Raw genomic sequence first — 12,581 nt, forward strand, 5'->3', positions numbered from 1 at the left:
ATCGGGATTCAAGAAAAGAGCATATTTTTATTATATACACACAGAAATTTTCTGCACTCGCGAACTGAGTCGAATTCCGAGCCTCGATTCAAAAATGAACTTGAAATGAAGAATTTATCAACACCCATTTGCGTAAACTCAACGTGGCGGATAGTGCCATATTCTGCAAAATCGAAATACATGTTTTCTGTGCTAATGAGTCTAGTTAACACTTTGTTTTTTGGGGGAGAAGAATTGCAATTGTCAGTCATTTCAAACTATGTTATTAAAATTACAATTTTAAATAAGCTCAATAGAATCGGAAAATGTCTACTTGTGTATATGTGTTCGTTTAAAAGATTTTTCTCCTCGCTAAATTTTCTCGGAGATGGCTGAACCGATTTCTAAAAACTAAGGCCCGTTCGAACGCTACTTTTGGGTTATTAATCTAGGTCGAAGATCAATTGACAGGCACTTTCGGTTCCGGAAGTAGAATGAAGTGACCTATTCGACAAAACTCAATTTATTTCTCTCCGCTCATTTTTTTTCGCAGACAGCTTAACCGGTTTCCACAAGCTTAGGTTCATTTGAAAGTCACATTTAGGTTGTGAATCGATTTTGAAGATAAATTGGCTGTCACTTCTGGTTCCGATCATATAATGGTATAAGTGACGTAACCACCAAAAACGTTTTTTTTTTCTTCGCTCAATTTACTCACAGACGGCTTGAACGATTTCACAAGCTTAGGCTACTTTTAGGTTGTAAATCAAGTTCGAAAATGAAATGACTGCCATTTCAAGTTTCAGTGATATAATAGTATAAATGACGTAACCGACAATCCTATTCCCTCCTCTCAGTTTCTCAGAGATGGCTGATCTAAATTCAACCATCCTAGGTTCTAAGATCAAATTACAATCTTCAATATTCAGAATCTTGCGTGACATAACCGAAAAGTCGCGTTTTTTTAAATCCGCACATATTTTTCAGAAAAAGACCTATGATCATGTTCAAATGTATTATCATTGATACTTTTTCTTTGGTCCATATTTGGATTGCAATCGAAAGCCTAACTTCCTTAATTGAATTAAACCGCAAAGTTGTGGGAAATACACTTTTCTAGTTTCGTTTGGACGAGTTACATCACTTTTCGGAGTAAAAGGATAGGATATCTCATTTAAAATCACTTCTTAGAAGCTTCTGAAGCTAACAGCTGACCTCTTATGAGCAAATTCAGCAACTGCACGATTCATATGGGTGGTCTATAATATAACTGAAACTGAAACAAACGTACCCCTAGCAAGCCGTTTTAGTTTTATTTATTCGAACAGTTCTACTGTCAAATTGAAAACTGGTATACGCTGTCGTTCTATTTTTTTTTTTCTATATTTGACAACACAGATAAAACGCTGCTGGGGCTGCCAGTTTATTTTGTTATAATTTCTAGATTTAAATTTTTAAACTGGCATAAATTCTGCATCTTGAACTAGAACACTTCTGAACATGCCCTAAAAAACATATTCGATTTTCATAATCCTATTGGATTTTCTAGTACTTTTATTTCGACTCTCCTGAGAATCTTTACAGAGCATGTAGTTAGGTAGAATCAGGTGTTTAATTACGTGATTAACAATTTATGAGCAGTTGGTTCCAGTGATGCAGTTGAGTAAGAAAGCACAATGTCACAGGCGTCGCGGTACAATTCGGAAAAAAATTTTATGCTTCACTAATTTGCACCTAATTGTATGATTGGTTATCAATCTAATGAAAATTTCCATCGATAGTAATGTCATGACATACTAGTTCGGAACAACGGTATTACACTGTATCTTGAACTCATAATTGTTCCAACTCAATCGCACCGATCTTTTTGGTAATAAATTTGTTCAGATTGTTTAGTAAAGAATCTATTTTTGGATGTTTTTCTTAAACGCATCTGTATTCGACAAAATGATGTAACTTGTAAGGTTCATTTAAAACCATCATTTTACTGAGATGGTATGTTAATATGTAATAGCGTTTAACAATAATTTGATATTTTTGATTTTAGGACATTTTTAATATTAATTAAAATGAGTTACAAAAATAATACCCACTCAGGTTACTTCTCTGATGAGTATACCTATAAAATATTAATACATGGTCGATATATTAGTCAACCTACAGTGTTGCCAATTGTAGAAACAAAAGAATATGATTAAGCGAAATGAAAAAAGATTATACTTACTTACTTCCTTCTGGATAATCGTTGAGTACAGTCGTGTTTTTGATCGTCCGAAACCCTTGCGGAAAAGAATAAAAAGAAAATATTAATGAAGGATGGTATATTCTCAAACTTCTATCTAACTATTTTTATCGATCTGGCATCTATTGAATATTGATTTTTGAAGATTGACAAATTATTGATGAGAAAATCCATATATTTTCATTTGTTAGTTATATTATAAAGCTTCGTTTACATAATTATACATAGCAATTAATTTAACTTTTTCGTAAACAAAATTCTCGTAGAACAGCTCGCAAAAAAAAACTAAGAACAAAAAAGTACGAGTGTGTAATGTCAGATACATAACTGGATGTCGTGAATACGAATAAAACTGACATGATTTCTTTACACTTTCGAATTCGAATTGATAGTTGATCGATTGTGTGAATTGCGAAACTTTCCCCCTTTCCACTACTAAAATTTTCAACGATTTTTGACGTCGATTATCTTATTTCGGATCATTGAAAGAAACTATCAAGATGCTGCACAGGATTCATTTCTGCCTTTTAGAAGGACCAAATTGTGGAATTCTCTACGATATTTAGCACAGTTCGGAACATTTTTCTCGAACGATTTTCGCACAACGAAAAGTGCACGAAGCAAATCAAATTATTTTGGATTTTCACTAAACTGATGATTTTTACCTTCGATTTGCAAAGAAGTAATCATAATAGTTCTTTAGATAACATTTAGAGCCATTAGAACGGGTGATTTTATATAATGTTGTCCACTTTTCGTTTCTTGTTTTCTTTCTTTCCAATGCAAAGCACCAGCAGCTAATGCAATCGTACTTGCTTGAATTAAAACTAGCTTTGCGTACGAACCGCAAGACATCCGCTCGCATTGCCAAATGATGCGAAACTAGTTTAATGCGTCTTCTCGCCTTGACGACCGGAAGGCAAATGAGAACTACGACCTGAGTGTTTGAGGTTTTTAACCACGCAGAAGGTGCGCCCTCCGATGCCGCTGTTTGAATGCGTCTTCTCGCCCCGCCATCTGCTTCCATCCAACGCATTTTCGATTTTCGACCACGGTTCCTGATCATATTTTTGATGAAATAGTAAAAGAATTATGTTGCTGCCATTAATACAAGTCTAGATATTCACGATTAAGTACTGCCCATTCTTCCATATGGTTAATTTTGAAAAGGCGCCCCATAGTAAAGTAAGTCGTATTCACGACAAAATAGATTTTTAATGAGACACCCTACTTTAACTATGAAAAATTGACTCAACCAAGTGAGAAGCTAGGAAAGTTGCTATTTCAGAAAAGTTGCGGAAAATAAAAATTCCTAGAACTTTGCAGTAGAGTGCAATCAATTTTAAAATCAATTAAGAAAGTTAGACTCCAGATTTCAATTCAAACATGGTTACTAACAACTTATTTGATGACACCAATCCCCAACAATAATATTCAATAGAGTAAATATTTTTAGAATATTTACTCGCTTATTTACCATTTTAGCCACTGTGCAATCTTCAATTTTAAATACAGGGTCCGGCACTCGAAGTGTAACCAATTAAAAAGACCATAAATTCAGTTTGGAAAATTACTTTTACTTAATTCAAAGTACAAAATGTGTAAAAATTCAGAATCAATTCACTTTTGCCCGATATGACCACCTTTTGCCTTGACTATGGCCTTGAGATGGTCAAAAAACGAATCGCAAGTTGCCGAATGTGACTTGCAGGTATTTTGACCCACTCGCGAACAATAACTTTTTTCAGCACCTCGAGACTGGTGTATCTTTCAGTTCGGACTTTGCTCTTCAAAATGGCCCAAAGAAAATAATCCATTGGATTCGCATCTGGTGAATTCGAGAGCCATTGTGTGGACGTGATGAAGTTCGGAACGTTGTTTTTCAGCCATTCTTGGTTCACTCGAGCTTTGTGAGACGGTGCCGAGTCCTGCTGAAACGTCCATGGTCTGCCACCGAAATGTTTGTCTGCCCACGGCTTCAAAGCAACCTACAGAATACTTTCCCGATAATATGTCGCATTTACCTTGACGCCAGGCTCGATGAAAACGATTGGAGAGCGCCCATCTGCGGTTACAGCGGCCCAAACCATTATCTGTTGCGGGTGCTGCCTCCTGGTGGCCAATCGATGACTCAAATTCTCGTATTAACGGTCGGTCAAGTAAACCCTATCGTTTTGAAAGTTTACGAATTGCTCAATTGGAAAAATTTTCTTGTCAGAAAATACAATGATCGGAAATTGACCGCTTTCGGCCAAACGAAGCAACTCCTTTGCTCTCTCAAGTCAAGATTTTTTTTTCGCGTTCACTTTTGGCAAAATGCTTTCTTGCGCTTGTAAACAATACAACTCCGAACTGTCATTTAGCAAATTTCCAGAGAGCTGGTGCCCGTGCGTCAGCTGCGCGAGCGGTCTGAAGTTGGTTACACTTCGAGTGCCGGACCCTGTATTAATAAATACTGGTGGCTGTCTTCAATGCTATATAGAAAATCTTGTATTAAATCTTCAAACTCCACGAAAGCCTAATGAAAACCTCGGTAAGAGTATATTCCTGCCAAATGGACCATTCTTCAAAAGGTTCATAAAGCATAGTGAAGAATCAGCAGAAACCTGCGTTACATCTTTTCCGAAATGATTCCAAATTCAAGAAAGTTGCGAAACAAGCCTTACGATCAACATTAAATTTATTCGGATGGAATTAATTCCACTATGAATAAACTGGCATTGCGATCATATTTTTCTTGAACATGTGTGAGTCATGTAGGTTTTGAATGCAATCAGTAAGAATATCCTAAATACCAGTTTTAGATTTTTTATGAATATAAAAACTTCATTCGCTTTGATTTTTATCGTGAATGTATTGTCTAGAAAAAGGAAAAGTTTGACTTTCTAAATAATCGATTAAAAGTTAAAATGATGTGATAAACTTTTTATATAAGTATAATTTAAAGATAATCCTACAGATATTCGTACGTTCTACTAGAAAAGAGGATTGTGAAAGTAGACTTATTTCAATTACATACCTTAAACGTATGTTCAAACACGGGTTAATAGTAAGGTCAATTATCTTGGTTTCTCGGAAATCGTTGATTTTATGGAATAAGCTATACAGTAAATATTTTTTTTTTCGTTTAGTTTTGGTAAATTGAGATTGTGGATGTAGATTTTTGCATGGCGTATTTCCAGGTACTTGATGCAGGTATTTACTAGAGAAAAAAGTAAAACCTATTCAATTACTTTTCCAAATCATCTGGACGACTAGCTCTCTGCTTCTAAATAACGGCTCAGTCAATTTGCAATTGAAAATAACACCCGTAAAGTACAGACACATACTTCTCATTCCTTATTTTTTTCTTCTTTTCCGAAAAAAGCAACATTACAATCGAAACCATCCAAACGAATAAAGTTCATCCGATTTCCCAAATTGATTTTTTCGCTCGCATATGGAACTGAGCAGAATGGAGTAGTGCAAAAACAGTTAATCGTCGTTTTTTGCGAACCGAAGAAAAGTGCTGGTTCCTATGTTGCAACATTCGTACGCAAAGAAAAAATAAAAACGTTGCGATTTGCAATTTTCCGCTTGAAACTGCTTCTCCCGTCGGCTTTTCATTGGCTATTTCCGCTGCCGCCGATACACGGAACCGGGTGCTACCGAGTTTAATCATCATCCCACGGGAATCAGCAAACTTTTTCGGAGCTATCCCGTCATCCGACGACCGATTTGCCCCGGTTGTTGCTCGGATCTGATGACGCGTAAGCTGAAGCTAGGATGGTGCGAATCCTTCAGCCCTTCAGTGTTACAATGGCGAATATGCCAACCCTACTGGGCAGATTGAATGATGCTTTTGTTGGTCGTTTTGGGATTATTTGGTGGTTATTCGATGTACGATATTGGCATATCAATGTAATCCGCTCAACGATGGCACACTCCACCATTCGATCGGTCATCCCACAATGTGCTTGTGGAGGATTTTCAACCTCTTCACTGTTACGTGGGTTGGTCAGCTGATTGGATGTGGGTATTTATGAGGAACAACATATTTTTTTTCAATGAGGGGAGTTACTTCTAATTGTGACTCACAATTCTATAAAATCAGATTAACACTTCTGTCACATCTCAGTTAATTTGAAAACATTGCAGATCTTGTTTTGATTATTAGTGAATATTAAGAAAAAAGGGCAGAGGTGTTCATATGTTAAGTTTCATGATAGTGATATTATTATAAGATATTTTCAGGTTAGTTAAAAGCCAAATCTTCTCTCATCTTTTTTTCTTCCGAAATGGAACAAGCATAAGTAATTTTTTTATTTTTCTGAGTCGGATTCTATTAAAACTGACATGGAATACGATATATCATTACGATTCTGTTTCAATTTCTTATCTTTATAGAGACAATGGTCTATAACCAAATGCTCGCAGCTCATCTAAGATACTTTATTCGTTTTATTTTAAGTACAAATTAATAAATAATATAATTCAGGGGTTTTTGCTGAATAAACCATTTTTGTGTCATACCGTTTTAGATTAGTCAGCGCATTTCCCGTTTTCAACACTCGTCACCCTATAATTCCGGAACAGGAAGTTGGATTCGAATGAAAGTTCATGGAAACGTAAAGCCAAAACCATTTCGTTTGGCCATCAACTAACAAGATATACATGTTTTCAATACAATTTTACACTTTTTACATAGTCATTCAAATGACGGTTGAAATTATACGGATCGTAGATCTTTCATTTTAGCATTAGCATTAGCATTAGAGACCGCCCGTGTGTTGCTACTCCGTTATTGATCTGGACCAATTGAGATTGCAAAATTATTTTTTGAAGTAACATGTTTGGGAATAACACATTGTTTCACACTGTGCAAACTGTATTGAACCATGCATGCTGATCAATACCGACGCCGGCCACGTCCGAATGCAGATCTACTTGGGAGGGAAAGGATTGTTAGTTCGATGCATGTTGCTACTAGGAACCGAGGAATCCTCTGCATTCCCACATGCATCACAGGAGAGGATACTTTGTTAGTAAATGTTTTAATAATGTTATCATGTGTTTATTGCTCTGGGTAGCCGGCTACCAAGAATGTTTTAAAGTATTATCGTTTTATGTGTTACTTTGTGCTGGCAATATAATGCACGAAAGTCAATCTCCGAAATTGACAAAACTCCGGACAGCCGGCTGTCGAGTATGCAGTCACTCGTTTATGCATCTACCTTTCGCGTTTTTTTTAGTCATGCAAAAAAAAACACATTCGGATTGATAAAAAAAAGGTATCATCTCACTGCTAGGTGGATTAAGCACGTTTTTATAAATGAAACTACGTGATACAAAATAAACGAGCGAATAGGATTTAGACAAAAAAGTTGATTCATTGCATTGAAATATTCTAAACAGTTATTATAAAATCATTTTGAATCACCAAACAAAGGTCAACAGATTTCACACGCGTCTTGATTCTTTATTATTTTCGCTTTATTATTTTAATTATTTATTAAAATTATTAATTGGTTATATTAGTTGATCTGGGCAGTCGGCTACCGAGAAAAATATTAATTTACTGTTTGAAATATTAATATCAAGTGTTTTTACCTTTTTTTATATATATAAAAAATAGGTATAGAATTCGTTCAAACTTTCGAAAAATTTTCCGAGGCCCGGAGGGCCGAACGTCATATACCAATCGATTCAGCTCGACGAACTGAGCAAATGTCTGTGTGTATGTGTGTGTGTCTGTATGTGTGTTGTCAACTAAGAGGTCGAGATCTCAGAGATGGCTGAACCGATTTTGATCAAACTAGTCGCAAGTGAAAGTTCTCCCCGTCACCCAGAACGCTATTGAATGGTTTTGAGATCGGATGTTTACTTTTTGAGTTATACGAAGTTTTATGTCAAAATTTTCAGTTTTTTGACAGTATCTGTCACAATTGACCTTGAAAACAGAATATGTTTTCAGACTTAGATTCCGCACGGTAAAAGCTATCCAACAAGCCATAGATTGTTAAAATCCGTCCATTTTTAACGGAGATATCGAATTTTTTGTGTAAGCGACTTTTCTCCCATATTCCAGCAGTAGAAGTTCTGAGCGCTGTATGGCAAAGAAAGGCTTGGGAGCAACGTAAAACACGATTTTTTATACTGTTACATACAATAGTTTCTAAGTACCAAAAAGACTGTGAACAGCATTATTTTTCATGACATTTTGCCTCGGACCAATTTTAGCACGGTTCGTTTTTGGCAACATAATCGTTCGAATATGACATATTGGAAAGATGGCAGTACTTCCGAATTCAGAACAATTTCATAATTATATTGATTTAAACTGCTTACAGCAATAAATGCTGGAAGAACAAAACACCCATATACCATTTGAATCAGTTCGTCGAGATCAGCAAATGCGTATGTGACAAATAATTTCACTCAATTTTTTACCTTATTGTCGAAGATGACTCAACCGTTTTCTACAAACTCAGATTCATATGAAAATTCGTATGCTCCTAAACAAGGTTCCTGAATTATGTTTGGATCCGACTTCTGGTTCCGGAACTACAGGATGATATGTGAAACGAAATTAAAATTGTGTAACTTATTTTCCTCGTAGATGGCTGAACCGATCTAAGATTCAAATGATATCTAAGAATCATCTAAGATTTGCTGATTTGAATAGTCGACAACCAAATAAACTTATTTCAGTTTTAGTGGTATTCAGTTTTCGATTCGGAAGGCACCCAACAATTTAACTCGTACTACGATTTCTCAAAGATGTCTATACTGATTTTTAAACATATTGAAACAAGTGTAAACTAATCAGGTGAATTTGTCTGACTTCGGCTACACCGATTTTCGAATTCCGGCTCCAGTATCGAATCGTTTCTCAAAGCTCAATCGTTTTCTCAAATAAAGCCAAATCGAATTTCAGAAAAAAATTCAAATTAAAATAAACTTATAGTCCCACACAAAATTAATTAATTTTATTCAATGCTGACTTTCGATTCTGGAATCACAGGAGGATGAATTTTTAAAATTCAAAGCGATATAGAAGATGATAATCCCGAAAAGCTTGAAAGTTGGACTCAAAACTATTGCAATTTATTCGTCATATGGCCATACGAATCGGTTTGGTTTATGCTGGTTCCTGAATACCGGCTCTGGAAGTACCTTAAATTACCGTAAATTCTAAAGTGGAACTCACTTCGACATATCATGAAAAGTTTAATCGATTGTAACCTTTTTAGATAGAGTAATGAGTGATTAAAATGTCAAATTGCAGCTTAAAACGACGGTCATTAAAATAATGTCATGAAAACCGAAGAATATTCATGAAAAAATCACATGCGGATTGATAAAAAAAGGTATCATCTCACTGATAGGTGGATTAAGCACGTTTTTACTATGTATTCAATATACCGATATATGTTAACTCTGTTATTAACTTTGTAATATAAACGGATTTGCGCAATGGTTGATTTTTATCATTCATTTTATAATCCTGAAAGACAATCAATAACATGGAAGAAGAAATCATTCCTAATAAAACTTTTCTCCGAAGCTAGACGGAAATTGATAGGTTGAATAAAGAGATGATTTAGTAAAGTAGAGTAATCAGAAGTAAAACATTGAAAATATCTGATAACTGAAAGGAAAAAGAAACTCCTGCAATTGTCGCCTTTTACGACATGGAAGCAGGAACCCAGTGGATCTATTCTTGATTCATTTTTTTCCGCCGGATTCCACACGGCATCTAGGCTGGTACAGTCCGGAGAGAGCTAATAGGTACTATCAATCTCCTAGTGGACCCCAGCCCCTATACGGATCGTAGATCTTTCATTTGAAGCTAAACTTGTTAAAAATGTGTCGAAACCGGGAACCTATAGTGTCGAAATGAACCAACAGGATCTGCAAATTGGAAGTCGCTAATAAAAAAAGATTTTAATATTTTTCACTTATCACCCTGTAACCCGGGAATCGGTAGTCGGATCATAATGAATTTCAAAATTTTTCTGCAGGATCTTAATTCCAGTTCCATTTGATACTTAGTTTTGGAAAATTGGTCTAGCATTATTCGTGGAAAGTTAGAGCATATATTCTCTTTTTTTCGCAATATATCTTGTAGTTCCGAAACCGGAAGCCAGATCCGGATAAAATTCAATAGATGTGTCCAGTTTGATATGGTAATATTCATGGAAAATTCTCTAAACGAAAAATTGCTACGTTTTGTTGAAACTGAAAATGAAAATTTTAAAATTATTATACTCAAGGAAAAGCAAAGAGTCGAACGGTTCACATTGATGAGTTGCTTATGTTCTACTCCACTGTCATAAGATAAAAGTTTAGTTACATATAGTTTTTCGCTAGTATAATTGCCTCTTGTCACGTCTCACTTTTCCGTTTTATATTTTCACATCTTTGCTCTTCATTAAATACTGCCATTATATAAGATTTTTTTTTAAATAGTCTCTTATTAGGTTAATGTCGCAAACAGAAAATTTGAAATATATACTACTATATCTAGTCGTTAAAAAAAGTAGTATACAATAATTAATATATTAATCTTAACACTAGAGCTACACAAAAATTGAATGAAAATCGACGATATTGGATATTGAAAACCAAAGTGACCAATCGCACGTCATCAACGAAACGAGAGCTACGCATATTTTCATATTTTTCTCTTTTTGTGTTGTGTGAAGGAAATTTTCTAAGCAATAGTACTTTAGAATCTTGAATTTTGGAATCAAATCCAAATAAAGTAAGTTGATAGATTAAGGAGTGTATCGAAAAGTAGTTAGCAACATTGATTATTGAATAAAAAAGCGAAATATGTTTATATTTTGACATCAGTTTTCGATATATTGTAGAAAAATTACATTTTTATGCATTTCACTGATTATATTGAACGAAATCCTAGTTTCTGTGAAACGCTCGCACTTTGGACTTGACATTCTTCATTAAATTCTGCACAGTAACTTTTGTGACTTTCCTGGTGGCAGCTGTCCAGATTTTTTGAACTGCTGCATGTTTTGGGACACTGTAACTTCCTTCCGAAAGTGCCGCTTGACAATTGCCCAATACCTTTCAATTGGCCGAAGATCCGGGCAGTTCGGTGGGTTGATGTCCTTTTCCACGAATTGTACATTATTTTTTGACAACCACTGTAGAACGGAGTTGGTGTAGTGGGCTGATGCCAAATCCGGCCAGAAGAGAAGAGGAGCCTTATGCTTTCTGTACAATGGCAGCATTCTCTTCTTCAGAAATTCAGAAATTCAGAAATTCACACCTTGGCGTTGTGCCCTTCGTGAAGATAATCGACGACCGCAAACTACAGGTACAAATTGCTTGCCAGACTAACACCTTCTGCCCAAACTTTTCCATCGCCACCGTGGTGCCAGCGTCGTCCATGTCCTGGTACACCGATTTCGTATAATATTGCGGTCCGGGCAGCGAGAGTCTTCCTTGGCGTAGGTTTCGTCGTCGATCAGGATGCATCCGTCTTTATTCTGTAGAACCCGGTTATACAGTTTTCGCGCTCTTGTTTTGGCATGAACTTGCTGTACCAGGGGCTTTTTCGGCACTTTCTGTTTCTTATACGTTTTCAGAGAGTTCCGAACTTTGATCCGATGGATCATCCCGATGCTGGTGTTGAACTGCTTGGCCAAATCCAGCGTCGACGCCGATGGGTTTTTCCTGATGTACTCAACCACTTTTAAGTCCTGGGACCCGTTTTCCTACCGGATCGGGGCAAACCCTTTATGGAATGGGTCTTAACGAGCTTCTCGATAATATTTTTGACACTGGTGTGGTGCACTTTCACCCGTTTTGCAATTTCGTTGTACGTGACACCACTTTCTGAGCACCAAGTGTGCAGAATTTTCTTTCGCGTTTCCGGATCAGTTCGACTCATCATTGAAACGATATACCGTACCGAAACCGATAGATTGCGCAGCTGTTATTGACATATAAACAAACATGTCACCGCAAAACACGCTGCAAAAAATTAAACCATTTCAGAGTAATAACTGTTTGAATGTTATCGATACACTTCTTAGAAGAGTTTGTGTGTCATGTTAGTTGGTGGCCGTACGAACCGACTTTGATTATACCGGTTCTCGGATTCCGGTGCCGGAAGTGCATATAATAGTGAACCCATTTCTTTTTGTTAAGGATGACTTAGGCAATCAAAGCACTATTTTATTCTGTATGTTATGCATAAACAATCTCATGGTTTCTTTCAAGAATCGAAGAATCGAATTTTGAATAGAATACCACAATATTATACGTACATGAGAAAGGCATAATTACACCACTAGGTGGATTAAAACATTTTTTTATATTTCCATGAATTGTTTATTTGCTTGCTCTATCT

The sequence above is a fragment of the Malaya genurostris genome, chromosome 3 (genome assembly GCF_030247185.1).
Source record: "Malaya genurostris strain Urasoe2022 chromosome 3, Malgen_1.1, whole genome shotgun sequence".
Lineage (NCBI taxonomy): Eukaryota > Metazoa > Arthropoda > Insecta > Diptera > Culicidae > Malaya > Malaya genurostris.